Consider the following 19247-nt stretch of genomic DNA (forward strand, 5'->3'; position numbering starts at 1 on the left):
CAAAGTGACACTGATTTTTTTAAAACTTCATCAAAGATTAATCATTATTAAAAATACTCAAAGTAGCGCGAGTCTTGGAATGGAGAAACAAATCCAATTATGTATGGGTAATAAATCTTAGACAGAGAGCTTTCGGGAGTCTCGATTCCACGTTTAGATTTATTTTCAATTATAATTGTACCTATACGTAACTGTGGATTCGTTCATCCACTAATGGCTATTCATATTGAATGAATAAGATAACTGAATAGCTTTTGTTTCTGTGAAGACTGGCATTATTGAGATAATAGAAGTAACATTCGCATCATCATAGATAACAAACTGCATTTCCCTTCCAGAGACCGAGCTATACTTCCCCGATTATCCCATCAGCAAGAACCACGAGATGTCAGGACGATATCTGGAGGATTAGTCAGCACAGCCAAGCAGATAGATGCAATCAGACCGGCATTGCCTACTCAAGGTATTGCGACGACTCTGGGAATTACCCACTTGTAGCACTTTCGTTTGAGGGAGAAGTTTCTTCCGTAACCGAATCGAGGTCTGTGAAAATAAACACTCTGCTCTGAATACGAATACTGCTGTTTTTGTATCACGTGAATGGATGGCTGTCAGTAATAGAGCTTTCGCGATGCGGCAAATGCTACGCAGGCGCCTCTTAATGGGTTGGGAAATCTAATTTAGAATTAGCTGAGTGTGGCACGTGTTCTCAAAGGCTTCGCTGCTGTAGTCTGCATATGCTGTGGCCGAATAGGCTAAGACCGCTAAGTGGTGATTGAGATGGTTTGGAGATAAATAAATGTTTCTTTTTAATATTACAAAAAATTTTCGTTACCTATCAAGAACAGAGCACTAGTTTTCAATGACTGTTTTCAGATTTATCCTTACAAGAACAACCAGTATATCTGTTAAATGTAGTAGGAATAGCTATATTTTCATCAGTAATATGGTATAAAAGGCTTATAATCTAACTCCAATATCACCTCTCTAAATACAACGAGCAAGGTGGAATGACATTCCTATAATGAATTCATTGCTCGTATAATGCATACCTTCCTTCCTAAACCCCAAGCAGCAATCTAGAAGTCGTCTTAAGGTCTGAAAACTACTGAAAAAAAGGAGTTATCAGATTTACAAGAAAAATGGATTCTGAGAACATCTGTTGGCACAAAACCGAAACACTTGTCTTGACTTTTGCTAAGGTTTCCTCTGAAGAGTGAATTTCTTCCGTTGGGATAAACAAATTAAACGGATATTTCTATTTGCTCTCAGGTGGAAAAGGTTACAGTTTGTGTATAATGTGTTTTATTTTATTATGAACATTTTTTAAAACATATCTCTGGTTTCGCCCTAAAGTGGTATAAGTTTAATTTTGTGTGTAATGCGGTTTAGTCTATTATGATAATTTTACATTCAGATTTGCATGCAATAATAACTCAAAATCAAAGTAAAAACCTTATGAAAAAATAAAGCTAACACATACCCTCGCCAGCTTTCGGAATGAAATATTCCATTACCAACATAGAGCGAATGCTGAGGACATCTATCGGTGAAAAAAGGAATGCACTTGACAGTCCATGAAGGTAAGTAACTGGAAATTTAGAGAGGCAATTTAAGTTTTATGAAAATATTCTCATGGTCCCTTTTATATGTTGAAATTAATATTTGCTTACATTCATGGGAGTCAATTTTATTTATCATTGGTGTCTATGTCACCATAAAAACTACTAGATGACTAAAAAGTCTGAAAAGTTCTAGTAAACTAATTGCGCAATGCCTGTCATACAGGCGAGATAAATGACTCGGAATTACCACAATGTCAGATGAATATAAGATGGCATGACAACCAAACGTTGTATTACAAGCAATGAGAGTTTCAGGAAATGATAACTAAATTGTTCCTTCTGTGGAACTAACCGGCTGATAAAGCATTATTTAAGGATGACTGCATCGCAAAGATGTAAAAGTTACCCATCCTGAGTTAGAATCCTCTATAAGTTTTAAGTTCGGTTAATCGATGAATAAATTATAGCTGTTTTTTTATGACTTACATAATTGCATTCTCAATGAATGCCTGCAGATTTATTGAGTTGAAAACTTTATTCAATGCCGTATAAATTGCAGCCTAAATTACTGACCTGATATTTATATCGTTCTATGAAACGTCTTTCAGTGACATGAAATGTTGTGATTTGATTTGTTGGTTTTCAGTAAGTCAAATTTTTGTCGTAAAGTTTTGGGTTATTTGTCTTATAACATCAACTATTTATGCCATGATGAACAAATAAAAAAAACAGTATTTTTATTTAAAGGGACGATAACAAATAGAAAAAGGGTATTTACCTTCAAAGCTTAGCTAGAATTGTATGGTCTTAACCGACGACTTATCTACTGCTCTAATAACAAAAATCTATATATTTACCGAAGCAACTATAAATAAAAAATTGATTTAAAAAAACGCTTTCGATAACTCATATCTACCAGCTTTTATGAGTAAAGTATTCTGCAATCTTTACAAGCGGAAAAAACTATCTACAAAAGAAACTAATAAAAATCCTACATAAAAAAACTTGTATAGTCAGTGCCATAGAACTTTGGAGCTATTGACCAAAGTTCTTTTGATAACTCATATCAGTTAGCTTTTATGAGTGCAATATTTTCTAATCCAAACGAGCGGGAAACCTTAGCTATGGCTGTGGTTTGCCCCTCTCCATTCTTCCAAGTACCCAGTGGTTATGATGAGTACCAGTGCTAACTGTGACCTAAGATAAAAAAAGAAAAAAAAAAGGCATGAAGCTTGCAACCTCATCCCTAAAAATCTTACAAACGTTAACTTCCTTTTTTGAAAATGACCCTTCAATAGACAAACAAGGTAAACAAAGAGTTTTCCACCAAGCACCGAAATACAGGGAAATGCAGTAGCGTTGATGCTGATGTGAAATGTTTATTCTGTGCCACATCAAGTTCATTTTACAATTCCACTTCCCTACGAATTCTATTTTTTGAAATTATTTTCCCCACTGAGTTTAAGCATGGCATACAAAATTTAATTTCTAGTCTCGTTTCTCTGTCTAACCAAGTTAGACGAAGTGAAATTGTTTTTTCTTTTTTTTCAGCTGTTGGAAGGATCAGATTTACTAAGTGCTTTAATGGGGCTGAGAAATTCTTCGTAATAATAAAATTCAAATTCATGTTCAAAACAGTTTCCAGAAGGCTTTTATGTAACTGAAATGTTCTCGGTAAACATATCTTTTATTTCATTTTCCAGAATAGAGCTTTATATCTAAAAGGAAAAAAGGAAAGAGCTCTCTCTCTCTCTCTGTCTCTCTCTCTCTCTCTCTCTCTCCCTTTACTTATCTCCTTTCTAACCGTTACTACGTTTTAATTGTAATAGAAATGAAAGGCTACATTCGCATAAGAATCTCACAACTTGCCGATTTTCATTGCATCTAAACGACATGACTTTTCAATTCTAATTAAACCGGTAGTAATTACATAGAATATTACCGTTACAAATTCAGTTACAGAAATGAAAGAATTTGAAATACAAATATAGTATAAAGCTTTGGACAGAACGAGTTCTTCAAGTTCCCGTCTTTAATTAAAAGCAGCACGTAATTGCAACGGAAATTGCTGAAAGATATTCAATTAATGTATAGTTAAGGGATATGAATTCCGTAAATGCTGTTGTAAGGATTCGCTGGTTAAGTGTTTTTTGTAGATACTCGTCATCATTTCGTGTAATTGGATTTCCAGACAGCGGATGGGATCGCCTGTCCTTGAACGTATAAATGCTGCGGCGTTCGTTTAAAGAGAGAGAGATTCTGAACTCGTATTTTATTCACGGAAATTATATTATTTTTTTATCGGTTTTTGAGAATTCTCTCTATTTTGTTTATATAGTCAAGCCCAGTTGTGCGTGTGCCCTCTCGCACACAGATACACACACACACACAATATATATATATATATATATATATATATATATATATATATATATATATATATATATATATATATATATATATATATATATATATATATATATATATATATATATATATATATATATATATATATGATTTAGGATTCTCACAAAAAATAACAAAATAAATATTATAATTCCAGTGAATAAAAGACCATTTTAGAATATCTATCTCCTTATATATATATATATATATATATATATATATATATATATATATATATATATATATATATATATATATATAAATAAAACTGAATCACGAAAATATGGACCGTGATGGATATATATAAATAAAGACAAAATCCACGAAGGAAAGTGAAACAAGGGAGTAACCGCTGCGCATCATTCACACACGCACACACAGGCATACAAATTATTGAACGTAGAACAAATGTAATACCCACACCTTGGCAGGCATTAAGACCAGTTGGAAAGATGAATAGTTAGATAGTTAGAGAAACGACATCTTAGCGAACTCCTAGATTTTAATTAGATCTTTCTCGACACCTAATTACTGGGAGTACTAAAGCACTCCTTTGGTGAAAGCAATTTCGCAGAAGCACATTGAAGTTCTCGCGTAGGTTACCAGAATCTTTGAATAATTCTTCTGAGAAATATTTAATTGCTGGGGGCCCTTTCACCCAGTAAGTGAAATGACAGATTCAGGCAAATGACAGATTCAGGCTGACTAAAGAAATAAATAAAAAATACGAGGAAAGGAATGATGGTTGAATGAATGTTTTTGGAATTTTGCTGAGCGAATATGAAGATAGAGAAAAAAATATGCTGAATATCTTTAATTACTGTTACTCATTTCTCAATGATCAAATATCTTTGCTGAAATATACTTAATATACTAATCACTGTCACTCAGTTCCCATTTATCAAACATCTGTACTAAAAAATACTTAATATACTAATTACTGCCACTCAGTTCTCATTGATCAAATATCTTAACTAGAATGTAATTGATATCCTTATTACTCTCACTCATTTCTCATTTATTCAATTTCTTCACTAAAATATACTTAATATCCTAATTACTGTCACCCAGTTCTTTATTTATCAAGTATCTTGATATGTCTTATTTTATCAGAAATGTTTTGCAGAACGAATTAAAAGGAGGAGTAAAAAAAAATTTCTGGTTATCTAATTACTGTCACTCATTTCCTATTTATTATATCCCATTACATATCTTTCCTTTGTCACTAATTAAATCTCATTAAATACCTTATTTTATTGACTATTTATCCCATACCTTGTTTCTTAGCCTTCATTCGCTTCTGTTCATACAGAATACTTTCGAATATCTTTACATATATCATTCTATGATCTATTGCCCATCTCAAATATTCTCTCACACCTTATTTCTTAACCGTTGTTGGAAAGTAATCATACATAATACCTAAACGTTGAAAAGAATATTCTTGCCTCGCTGATGATTCAAGAAGTTTATATACGTATATATATATATATATATATATATATATATATGATATATTATTGCCAGTAGGACTTTTTCTCTCTAATTTTTTTCTGTATAAGAATATTTGTAAAAAACCTTTCGACTGAAATTAATGTGTTCAAGCTACATCGGAAAGCAATGGGAATCTTCATAATACTAAAATAATTATCATCTGGTGACGACATTTTTCTACTTAGCAAACAGAAAACTCGTCGCTGGAATCACATTTGTTTTACAACTGACGAGTAAGCTGACTTGTCAGCATCAAATAATTACTAAGGCTATATTGAGGTTATATTTAATAGACAAATACATCAAATATGAAAAACATTTCCTTTGAAAACTGACGTCCTGAGTGGCAGAGAAATAGATAAAGATATAATAATTTCGTAAAAAATAAATGAAGTTTGAAACTGTTGAGAAGTATACCAAACATGAACGATTTTCTTTGAACACTGACGTCCTAAATGGAAGAGAAAAAACATCTATCATAATAAAGTAAAAATTAAATTGAATTTCAAACTGCTGCGAAATATACCAAATATGAATAATTTCCTTTGAAATCTGACGTCCTAAATGGCAGAGAAATATATAAATATATCACAATATCGTAAAAAATAAATTGAATTTGAAACTGTTGAGATGTATACCAGATATGAACAATTTCCTTTGAACACTGACGTCCTAAATGGCATAGGAAAATGTACCTAATTCTCATTGAAACACAAATTGAATTTCTCACAGGTTCCTGGCTTTGCACTCTTAACACGAACTCCAAAAAATTACGGAGTGAAGCCCACGAGGCTGGCTATCTCGGTTATATCTGAAGGTAATGTGATTTCAGCTCCGGAAAGCCTGTAATTCGGACGATAACGCCACGTAACGATTATCCCACGGGCGCAAAATAACAGAGATTGTTTTCTCAAGTTATTGTTATGCCCTTTAGGAAACCTACTTCGGAATTAGCCATCTGTAGCGCTTGTGTTATGGGGCTCTGTTTCTGCAGTTACGCGCCGTGGTTTGCTACGCTAGCTGGAAGCGAATCGGCTGTTATGCAAAAGTTAAATTGTTTAAATCTTTAATTGAATTTCATCACCAGCCTGGGGTGCAATATTTTTGCAAATTCGCAACGCATTGTTTTAAATTTATAGCTATTAAAGGTTATTCGGGTCTTACTGAAATAATAATGTATAAATTTCTCAAAAGCTTTGGGTACATTTTAGCAAATTCGTAACGCATTGTTTTAAATTTATAACTATTAAAGTTTATCCAGGTCTTATTGAAATAATAATGTATACATTTCTCAAAAGCTTTGGGTACAACATTTTAGCAAATTCTTAACATATTGTTTTAAATTTATAACTATTAAAGGTTATCCATATATTACTGAAATAATATTGCATACATTTCTCAGAAGGTTTGGGTACAACATTTCAGCAAATTCATAATGTACTGTTTTAAATGTATGACTATTAAAGGTTATCGAGGTCTTACATTTCTCAAAAGCTTTTGTGGAGCTGTTCTGAGACATGGTCGTAATACAGCCGAAAGAGGTACAAGAACTACTACAATAATAGAGGTATATAAAACAATATGTTCAAAAGGGCACATTTCGCGAATACAGAAATGAAAAGATGAACGACTGAATCAGTACAAAACATTCTATAGAACTAGATAGACAACACTCTTTCATTTCCATCTGATGCTTTATTTCCTTAAAATATGAATTTCACCCATGCTGACTGGAACACCATTAGGAAGGTCGATGTTCGACCTTTCAAAATTGTCCTCAAGAACAAAGTGTCCCAGTTTACAGCTACGATTGGATAGCGCTCCATTCTTATGAAAGTAATTTTTAGTTTCTTTTTAGTTTTTCTTGTTTTGCCTTGAAAGGAGGCAGTCTGAGAGAGTCCAGTTTACAGTTTGTGCACTGCTATATCAACATTAGGCGTTTTAATTCTTGGCCTTTCTCTAACCTGGGGGAAAAAAAAAGTAGTAATTCAAATTGTTCAGGCGTAAGAGCCTTAACAGAGTACGTGAATTCTTCATGACAGTAATTATTTACCCTTTACACTCATCATAATTCTAGGCTGGAATCTACAATGTGAATTTTTGTGATTTGCATATCATTATGTTTCATTATTCAGGGAAACTATCTCTCTCTCTCTCTCTGTCAGCAGGCCTCGATAAGGTATTCCAACATCATGTAGGTATATTTTCAAGGTCAATCTGTCACTCTGTCAGCCTAAATTGCCTTGATTTTAACTGTGTGCAATATCTTGCCTCTTTTATTATAAAAACAACTTATGATTTCATTAGAAAGCTGTGGAATTTTGTAGATAATCACAGTTAAAAAATTTACATAAATGACTAGTTATAAATAAAATTAGCTATTACAAAGAAAAAGAATATTATTAGAGCAGGACATGTCATAGTATCCTTAAGGCTTTTACAGAGTATTTTGCATCATTAATATTATTACATTTTGGATCATTTCTTGAAGTTCCACTTTAATTTCTCAAGCAAATGAAGGGTTGGTTTTATGTAGCTGATATCTCATAAAGAGTGTCACTCCTACCGTGAAAGTCTTTCGTATTATTTAACATAAATTTCACCATGATGGTATTTGTCGTTGTGGGGTAAACAAATAACTTTTATTATTATTATTATTATTATTATTATTATTATTATTATTATTATTATTATTTTATTGTCTCCGTTATTAGAGGTGGCAGCTGGTAAAAAGCCTTTTGTGAGATTGGTAGCAGCTATAAGATGCTGTTCTCAGAGAGTCTGGTTGTGGGAAAGTGTTATATTTCGATTAGTAGGTGACAGGGGATGAGAATCCTTCACCGTTGGATGTAGTAATGGGAGGGGAAAATTGAACTAGGCTCAGCATTTTGCCCATGGTGATACCTCAAGGGAGTCAGGCGGGCACTCAGTTGGACTTTGTGAGGGTGCGCTGCCAAGTGTTTCCTCGCTTGTAATACCGAGTCTTTCAAATGTGTCTGTATTAGTGTGTTTTTTTTTCCTCTTGCGCTTGGTTTGGCGGTTGGGTCTTCTCCATTGAAGCTGTAAGTGTTATGGTGTTTTTTTTTTAGGCCCTGGTGTTTTTTTTAACTTTGTGTGTGAACTATTTTAAAGAGACAGTTCAGATTACCTTTTATTTCTCTGAAAGTAGCAGAAAGTGATAAGTTTTATCTTAACACATGTTTAGAAAAGACACATTCGTCTTTGTTTTAATACATACGTGTGTATCGCAATGGTTTTCATACATGCGACACTGTTGCTTAAATTGCATTTTTTGCCCCTTGCTGAACGACCAAGGGGGAGCGCAGCAGGGAGGCTAGTGTCTTTCATGGGGGAATGCTTGACGGGGAGGGTGAAGCTCTTTTTTTTTAGTGGGGGATGAGCTTCTTTTTTTTTCTTTGTGTCGGGGTAATGGGGGCGAGTTTGGCCTTGAATAGGAAATTTCAATGCTGTCATATCAGCTGATAACGACTGGGTGATGATATGACATGCCCATAGGGTTTCTTTTTGAAAGTTTTTTTTTTCTTTCTCTTGAGTGAAGAGAAAATGAAGTGAAATGCATATGAATGTGGTGCAAGTTTTCCTTATGCTTTGGAGAATGCTTTTATGCAATGTTAGGAGGCATAATTATAACTGGGGATCTGGAGATTATTTTTCTTTAATGGAGATTTGATTGGTGATATGGAGATTATTTTAAAATGGTGATGCTGGTGTTGCTGATTGGTGATGATTGCTGAGTGGTAATGATTGGTGATGATACCGGGGAGTGATGAGTGGTGTTGATTTTGGAGGGATGAGGTGTGGGAATAATGATGAATACTGGGGAAATAGCAATATTAATGCTTTTACTGGTGTTACTGGAGATATTTACGGAGAATTATTATTATTACTGGAGATATTTTATGGGGGGCCATTTAAGTAGAATTATTATTATTGGAGATATTTATGGGGATTCTGTCAGAGTTCATGGTAATAATTTTTGGGGAATGTGCCAATGATTTTATGGGTGGTGACATCAATTTCTGGTGAATTTTGGTGAATTTGATGATACTGATAGTTGATAATTCGGATACTTAATACTAGTGAATGGACGAGTACTAATATTTGGTGATACTGCTGATACTGGCGAATTCTGATACTGATAATTCTGATACTGGTGTTAATTTTTTTTATACTAACATGGGTGTTGTAATGATTATTAAGGATGGTGATGTTTTTTTGTGAATGTGGGAGGTACTAACAACACATTTTTTGTTTTCCTTTTTTTTATGAGTTCAGCAGATAATTGCTTGAAGTCTACGTGAGTCACAGATGTTACAGGTGTCATGGGAAAAGTTATCAGTGCCATTAGTTTTTTTTTCCTTTTTTAGATGTTAGCCATCGTTGATGTAAGTTTTTTTTAATCATGGGCGAGTTTGAATTTATTTTCCTCTCCAGTTTGTGTGAATTTTTTAATATCTCAGTTCGTGACTTAGAGTCATTGTTCGGGAATGTGTTTATGATTTCAGCTGTTTGATGCTGCAAAGAGATTTATGGGAGAATTTTTGCATTTTTGAATGTATACATAATGGCACTACATCTTTTTTTTTCTGGATATTTGTGTTCCGGAAATTGTTGGCCTCTTGCACAATTGTGTATTTTGCAACTTTGCCAGAGACAGGAAACTTAGTTAATTTTCTATTGGCCTATGCCGTAGTAAATATGGGGAAGTCTGTACTTGGAGATATAATTGGCGATATAATATTTAGGCCGTGTGATATTTTTTATTTTCTTTGGAGATATTCCACAGTTTAGGCCTATGGTGGTGACAGCTATGTTTAGTTCAATTATTTTGCAGCCATTTTTGTTGCAAATAAAAGCATTTATGAGGAGATAAGGGGCAATATTTTTTAGTGTATCAGCTAGATGCTTTGAGTACATTTTTGGGGGGGGATGGAGTTTCATTTTTGATTATCCAGCTTGAAGTGTAATAATCTATTTTGGAGACTTTTTTTTATTCCACATGTGATTATTGGTGAGACAGGGGGAATATGGTGATGTGGGGTTATTAATTAAATGGAGGGAAGTATCTTTATCACTGGAGTGGTATTCTTATTAACCTGGGGATATATGGGGATGGTGTTAATCTTTGGTGGTGACTTTTTTTTTTATGGTTATGATTTTTTTTCTGGGGTTTTACGAGCCAAGAGAGGGGTTCTGTGGTTCTTTTGGTTTCGTGACTAATTGGAGGCGAGTGGCATTACGGCGCTGCAGTCTTAAGAGTCCCTATGGAGATGTTATTTTTTGGGTGGCATATAATTGCTGAATTGTGAGTTTACCGTAGTTTTTATATCCCGAATAGGTGATAATTATTTATATGATTTTGAGACAGTATCATTTGGGAGAGTTATGTCTTTGAGGACAATTTTTGAGCACCATAGTCATATCTTGGAGATAATTTTGTGAAATGTGCTTACGTAATGTCAGTATAGAACTTTTTTTGAGAATCATGGTTTTCTAAAGTTGCAAGTCTGACTAGACAAATCTATACTGCAATTCAAGCACCTGACTTGTCCGCAGGTGGATTTTTTGCTGATAATACTGTGATGAGTCCGATTGCTGACTCTTCTCCTCTAGTGTTGATTACTCAGAGTTTTGCACTATTCTGAGAGATGCTGATTTTGGCATTTCACGGAGATGCATCTATGTAAGGGGATTGTTTCCGGCCGTTTCCGATCGAAGAAAAGTTGCGATGGGAAAATTCTGTAACTATATATATTGCATTCATGAGGGAAAAGTTGGGATATGTATATTATATATATTGTGTAATGGGGAAGTTCACTTCTTGTTATCTTTTTTTATTTTTCTTTTTTTTCCTTTTCCTACAAGAAATGTAATTGGGGTTGAGCTTTAAATAGCATTTCTTTCTGGACGGGAGATATGATTTGTAGGGGTTTGTGAATTCCATGAAGTGGGTGTTTGACATTACGTCTCGTTGAGATTAATTATATGAGCAGTAAAAGGGTTTTTGGTGTTAGACAGTAAAGAGTTTCTTACTGATTTTGTGGGTTGCTGAAATATCAGAGCTTGAGAGAACATTTTTCAGTGATAATTTTGGGGCTGGGCTTGTTACGAGTTTTTTTTCGGACTGTTTTTTCTTTTTTTTTCTTGTGAGAATTTGTGAGTTTGAAATGTGATGACAGAAGTCTGTGGAGTTTCTGTGAGTCTGAGTTCTGGGTGAGGTGTGTGCTAGTGTGTGAATTTGGAGAATTAAGTTAGAGAACTTAATATTTTTTTGCGGGTTTATAATAGTGACTTTTGATTTAGTGATCAAATGGAGTTCCTGCATGAGTTGAAGTTAGAAATAAGTTCAGTGGTCATATTAAATGGGGTTAATTGGGAGACGTTCAGTTAGTATTTTTTTGAATTTTTGAGGTCATTATTTTGACAGAAGTATGTCTGGGGTTAATTCTTTTTTAATTGACTGATGACGTGACTGACATAGTGAAAAAACCATAAACATCATTCCCCAAAGCTAGCAAGACGCCCACCAGCCGTTGCAAAGATGTTGCTGATGTGTGCCCACATACGAGAGTTTCTACGAGTCTACGGGGTTCTACAGCGCTTTTGGACTATGGGAGTTATCAGATGTCTTCCGCAGGGAGACGTTTCGCCTTTCTACAGCGGGTTTCGAGAGTCTGTGCAGTTGCAGTTGCAGACAAAAAGGGAGATTCGAAAATTCAAGATGGAAAAAAGTTTCTACACCCAATTGTTATTATAGCCCATGTGCAGGAGATAATGTGTGATAGACATTACGTTGTGCTGCCAGAGACGTGCAGTTATCATAGTGCTAATGAGCCGGCCAATGTGTTTTTTTTATATATATGAGCTGTTTTATGTGACCTGTGGCTAGGTAGGAGCTAGCTATATGTTGGCCGAGCTATCTGTAACATAAAGAGGTGGATTCGCTATGATATGACTAATAATATGATATGATATGATATGTATGAGACATCGTTGTATGTCACGTGCTTTGACATTCCTCGGAAATTGGGAATCATCGACTTTAGATTCCCATGGAGACAGAGAACATCTCAGCCTATAAAATGCTGATAGGTCTTGAGGTGGTGTGACATTAAGATCCTTACCTAGGCAGGTCAACGCTCGTCTGTCATTATGAACGTTTGTCAAAGGTGACTTTGAAACTGGTTATGAGTGGTTTCAGGGCGTGAACGATGGGTGTGAGTTTGTGCGTTCGTACAAGCTATGTCCGTTCATAATAGCATTTAATTAGCCAGTAAGTGGTTCCAACACTCTTATCTATTTTGAAAGTTCACTGGGAAATGGGAGTCAGATTCTCAGGAGGTCGGTTTCACCCCAGATCCAGACTTGGAATTACCTTGGAATTACTAATCTAGTAAGATTGTAAAAACAGGAAATAATGATAATAAAGGCATCTTCTCAATACTTAAAATTAAAATTTATGAAAGAAAGGAAGATTATATAGTCAAAAACATACACGATGGAAGGAGATGTTTCTACATTCTCTTAAGCAGGTCTCTAAGTTATATGTCATTGGTATATCATTTTAAACTGCTTTAGGAACTTCAAGGTACAATTACGAAATATATACGACGCATAAGCTTAAAGAGAATATGGAACATAGGTAAATATCGTTCAAAGTTCAAATCCACCACCTCACCTTCATGAAGTGATTGGTGAAGGGGCACATTTGTCCAATGTTTCTACAAAATCCTCCCAATCTTTCATTAAAGTTTATGATTACAAACTTTGCCAATTTAGAGGAAATCTCCATACAACAGGGAGTCGGTAAAGCTGAGTACTTATTTCTATTACAAAGTTTTCTCGTTCTATATCAATGCTGGAAAACAGTCTATTCCTATGACAAAAGATGTTTTGGCTCATATGGGAAGATTAAGAATAAGTAATATGGGCTCTCTCTCTCTCTCTCTCTCTCTCTCTCTCTCTCTCTCTCTCTCTCTCTCTCTCTCTCTCTCTCTCGCTTCTGGACTGGATAACTTTTTCGCCATCCATGTGTTTTGAAGCTCCTTGTATATTTAAAAATAATCAGCCGTTTTTGTCAGTACCAAGTATTCAAATGATTCCTATTTACATTGACGTAACAAAATAGTTATGCTGTAAATGCACAGTCTTATCACCTTTTTACAATTAAATGAAAATAGATATTTATTCATTAGTGTCAAGATCATATCCATCTCAGGCGATGACATAAGAAATAGTCTACTAAAATTAGTTTATTTTGAAAGTCCATATTTTCAGTATTAGCCTCTAGTTAACCATGAGATGTAACTGGATCAACAAATACCATGATTGATACTAGAGGAAATAAAACTAATAATTCTATTCTGGGGATAAGAATCGTCATAAAATCATTAAAAATAAAGAGGAAAAACAAATGAAAATTTTTTATCATCCAAAACGTCCATATAATGAGCATACTAAGGCCGTCGTGCCATAGGAATACCGATATCCATCGCTTCCGTCTACCTGTGGGCGAGGCCATTACTTCTGTAGGTAAAAATAAAAGTCAATGATAATTATTCCTTTTTTCTTTGACTAGTAGCGCGTTCTGTTTCTACCTAAAATAAATCACTTTTTCGTGAAAATAATGTTGGTCATATATATATTTAATAATATCCAGTTATCAGTGATAAAAACCATCAAATCAATTAATCTGAGACCCTTCCAATCCCTCCTTAAAATGGAATCGCCCATATACGTCCGAAAGTGCATGCTGGCGACATGTATCGGTAGCTGGAAATTATACTATTAAAACAATAACTGGTAACTCCTTCGAAAGATTAAGTTTTAAAAAAAAAATCTATAGTTTTGCTTTCATAAATCTTCAAAAAAAAAATTCCGAAATTGGGAGAAATTATCATCTTGCCTTTAATTATATATAATTCCAGGAAACTTGGTTCATCATGGCCAGGTCTTATCAAAATCTACACATTTACAAGGTTGTTTTGGCGACGACTTTGGCAATACATAAATGGGGCGGAGTGTAACGAAGAAGGGGAGCCAGGGGTACCACTATAATAAGTAAATGTAACATCTTGATATAAACAAAACGAATATCATTAATCGATTCGATGTCAAGAAATTATTGAAAATAAACATTTTAGCTTCCCAAAAGCACTAGAATGTCACTGAAGTTCCGTTTAAGCGTAATATAAAGTCTATTTAGAATCAGAAAGTTTGCATCTTGACTGGAGACAACCTGCAAGGTTTCTCATCAAAACACTTTAATTCCAGTTCATGTTATAGATTGTATAGGCACTGGTTAAATAATTACGATAGAATCAGTGGTTTTTCTCCTCATTTGCATATTTTTTCTCCTTACTTTCATAGAGCTCGTAAGTCTCTCATGGATTATTTGTACTAGGTGCAAATTATGTGTTAATTGTGTGCTTTTTCAACCTGTGTCTATCACGGCATTAGCTCTCCTGGTTATACATAAGGAGTCGGCCCTGAAGTCACGTAATTCTAAAAAGGAACTTAATTTAATATTAACGTCGAATAGGAGTATGATCATGAAAATAATTAATAAATGCTTTTTTAATTTTTTTTGGTTGCATGCATAACCGAGCAAATTAATAATAAGGCACTAGCTACTCTACATTTAACAAGTGGCAACTCTTACCTTTCAGTAGCTGGCCGCCTCTCTCTGCAAGTAATATCAAACTAGGCTAATGAATTCACGTAAATACAAAAATATGCTATTTATTTCCCAAACTAGATGAACATAAAATGGAACAAAGTGACAAAAAAGGTCATGTTAAGAACTAAGTCTGACCCACAAAAAGAACTTTAAATGTTAAATAAATGTATATACTTCACACTTCTCACTTTTCAAAGGAAACTGTTCTTAAGTCTTTTTTTAAATGTGCCCCTATCTCACCGATGGGTTTGTTTCAACACCTCTCGTTCTCCGAACCGTCCTCCTCCTTATCTCAAAAGAATGTGCGCTTTCTCCTAAGTGTCACGAACGGCTGGACCCATCATTGCAGGCGCAAACGGATGTGGGCATCCGCCACACCCTAAGATCCCATGGATATGTTAATCTGAATGATCGAAAATCGGATTGAAATTCGAGAAACTCTTGACACAAAACAGAGGAATGAATAGTTTGATGAATTCTACAGTATCGGACTTTCTGACAAGCCCTTTTATTAGTTTGTGAGGCACACTGTAACCAAATGCCGCTAATATCAGACTCAAGGTCTGATGCAAGTTTCAATTCCTAATTTTTGCTCCTCTGGACTAGTTTAGGGGTCATCATAATGTTCTGCAATTTATATATATATATATATATATATATATATATATATATATATATATATATATATATATATATATATATATAATATATATATATATATATATATATATATATATATATATATATATATATATCTATATATATATATATATATATATATATATATATATATATTTGATTTATAAGAAGAGGTTGCTAGGTTACACCAACGTTCATGCTCTACTGATGGCCAGCAAAAAGAGCCTAGCATTCATCAGCTTATTCTAATACTCGATTCATCTGACGAAAATCTATCATCCGTGAAGCCTCTTCTCATTCTGGTATTGTGCGGAAGCTGAAATCCTCCAAGGGTCTTTTTTGTCTCCATAAAACTGCTGGAAGTGGTGGCTTCCTTCCTCCAAACAATGGTGGTCAATAGGAATGGCATATGAAGTTTAGGCCAAAGACCAAACACTGGGACCTATGAGGTTATTCAGCGATGGAAAGGGAGTTCAGAGTAAAAATGTTTGAAAGGTGTAACAAGAGGGAAAACTTCGTTGTTGCATTATGAAACAATTGTTAGTAGAGGGTAGAAAGTGAGATGGATGAAAGATAATACGAACTGAACTACAGTAAAAGAAATGAAAGGGGATGTAGCTAGGGGACAAAGGGACGTTGCAAAGAGCCTTACGTAATGCTTACTGTTCATTGCGTGAGGTGTACTGATGGGCTCAATCAACCCTGCCTCCACTTCCGCTACGGGGGTGTAATTCGTTTTCTCCAGCATCAGCATTCTGTTTTTTTTTTTTTTTACCTTTCACTGTACAATAAAATATGGAAACATCCTCCCGGCAGTGTTTTGAATGTTGATAATCTCAAGTTTTCCTAAGGCTTCAATAACATTTGAAAAGATCTGTAATGCTACTTTACAAAGGCAGCAGAAATAGTTCAAAGCAACGCCCCATCGCCTTAACTTTTTTTTTGTTATCCATTCATACATCTATCTGTATATTTATTGGTTATTTTCTCATTTACGTTGGATGTCTTCTTTTATACATCTGTTTGAGTTATTTTCCGCGCAGTCGTGAATACTAAAAAAAAGTACAGTAAAGAACAGTAAATAACAAACAAATAGCAAACCAAATTATATATAATGTAGAAAACAACCGAGTCTTTGGTAACACTGCAGTGAGATGAAGAACGATAAATTCCAATGAATTTCATGACAAACGAAAGCAATCAACGCGGGTTACAAGAAAGTAACAGGGTAATACAGCGTGTAGCAGCGGAATAATTTTCGCAAGGTATATGATTATAACAAACACCTGTATCAAAAGAAAAAAAAATAACATGCAATAGCCAATGGGATGGCAAACCCAAGGATGCCCTTACTTATTCCTGTCCCATCACTCACCACACACACACACACACGCACACACAAATGAGGAGGAGGAGGAGTGTGGATTAAAATACCAAAATCTTAATAAAAACCTACCTCTCAAAGGAGTAAAAGTTATTTTGAATCAGAGAAAGCATAAATGGGAGTAAAACTATAAGAAAAAAAGGAATAAATAAATGAAAACCATGAAGCACACAGTATGGTAGATATTATTTTCATCTTCTTGAAGTAGAACAGCTCCAACGCCACAGTCCGACGCATCAACTTGTATCACAAATTTCTTGTCGAAGTCTGGAGCTTGAAGTACTTGTCTTGAAGTTAATATGGCTTTTACCTTCTCAAAGGATTCTTGACACTCTGGAGTCCAAACAAACTTAGCTTTGGGACTAGTTAAGTCTGTCAAGGGAGCTACTACGGCTGTGAAATTTGGGCAGAAACGACGAAATTTGGGGTAGCCTTACGGACACCTTTTACATTAGCATTTACTGGAGCAAGAGGGCCTTTCCCAACTTCAAACCCAAGATACTGCACAGATGCCTTTCCAAACTCACTCTTTTCTAGGTTGACTGTTAATCCTGCTTCTTGTAGTTTCTTGAAAACTTTCCTCAGAATCTTCAGATGTTCTTCCCACGTTGTAGAGTAAATCACGATGTCATCCAGGTATACACCTACTCCTTCTATCGATCCTAGCAGTTGATCCATCACTCGCTGAAATGTTGCCGGTGCATTCATCAGACCAAACGGCAGAACAGTATACTGATACAGTCCAAATGGAGTAATAAAAGCTGACAGCAACTTGGCATTCTCATCTAAGGGAATTTGATAATATCCTTTCAACAAGTCTATCTTGGGAACAAACTTGGCATGCCCAATATTATCAAGTAACTGATCTATAGGAGGCAAAGGATAATTATCAGCCACACTGATAGAATTCAGTTTCCTATAATCAGTACACATCCTAAATGAACCATCTGGTTTCTTCACTAACACACATGGAGAACTGAAGTGACTTGAACTGGGTTCTGCTAATCCATGTTGCAGCAAATACTCAACTTCCCTCTTCAAAACATCTCGATGATACGGTGATAAGCGATAGGCTCTTTGCTTCAAAGGTCTTCCATCTTCTTGAATCTTGATTTCATGCTTGGTCAGACCAGTATGCTTAGGCACATCTGTAAAAATTTCTGGAAAACTTCTAATTACTTCACTTAAGTCTTCACCTTGTTCAACTCTCAGATGTTTCAGTTTATCCTCCAAATTTTCCAAAATTGAAGAATTATTAATCTTGCTTGCAGCTCCCAATTCGTAACCATCATCGTCTTCTGTAGATAAAGTTGTTTGGGTTACTGACACAGTTTGTCTTCTTCTTTCTGGTGTTTCAATCACATAAGTTCTATCACTTAACTTCTGAATTATCTTGTAAGGACCTTGAAATTTATTAGTGAGGGGAAATCTCTTGACAGGTAAGAACATTAACACTTGTTGGCCAACACTAAAATTTCTTAGCTTAGTCTTAGCATCAAATCTCCTTTTCATTTTCTCTTGACTCATTTTCAAGTTTTCTAAAGAGAATTTTCTAATCTCTTTCAACCTTTTCCTTAAGTTCTTCACATACTCTCCTTGACTTTCCTCTTGACTTTCTTCCCAATTTTCTGCAAGAATCTTCAACGGTCCTCTAACTTCTCTTCCAAAAATCATTTCATTAGGTGAACATCCCATACTTTCTTGATAAGCACTCCTAACTTCAAACAACTTTAATGGTAAACCAACATCCCATTCTCTTCCTGACTCAGAACAATACTTTGTCAGCATACTTTTCAATGTCTGGTGGAACCTTTCTAAGGTACCTTGAGTTTCTGGATGGTAGGCAGTGGATAACTGTTGCTTCACTCCTAACAAATTCATCAAATTCTGGAATAACTTTGAAGTAAAGTTTGTTCCTCTGTCACTTTGTACTATTTCTGGTATACCAAACTTTGAGAAAAACTCTACAAGTTTTTCAGCAACTATCTTGGTAGATATGTTTCTAATAGGGATTGCTTCTGGATATCTCGTCACAGGACACATTAATGTTAACAAATAC

General features: G+C 34.8%; 1 long non-coding RNA gene across 3 annotated transcripts in view; it reads right to left on the bottom strand.

Moving 5' to 3' along the window:
- Window positions 1-19247, bottom strand: part of LOC135201306 (uncharacterized) — a 155112-nt gene that overhangs the window by 54428 nt on the left and 81437 nt on the right. Inside the window, exons 3-4 of one of the 3 annotated variants that reach the window (XR_010311485.1) lie at window positions 15148-15171; window positions 13758-14012 (exon numbers count right to left, since the gene is read on the bottom strand). The exons of 1 other annotated variant lie outside the window; for it this stretch is intronic. This is a non-coding gene — a long non-coding RNA (uncharacterized LOC135201306). Of the gene's footprint in view, window positions 1-13757; window positions 14013-15147; window positions 15172-19247 lie in introns of those variants that run through there. One more of the 3 variants, XR_010311484.1, reaches the window with a different exon arrangement.

The sequence above is a fragment of the Macrobrachium nipponense genome, chromosome 28 (assembly GCF_015104395.2).
Source record: "Macrobrachium nipponense isolate FS-2020 chromosome 28, ASM1510439v2, whole genome shotgun sequence".
Taxonomy (NCBI): Eukaryota; Metazoa; Arthropoda; class Malacostraca; order Decapoda; family Palaemonidae; genus Macrobrachium; species Macrobrachium nipponense.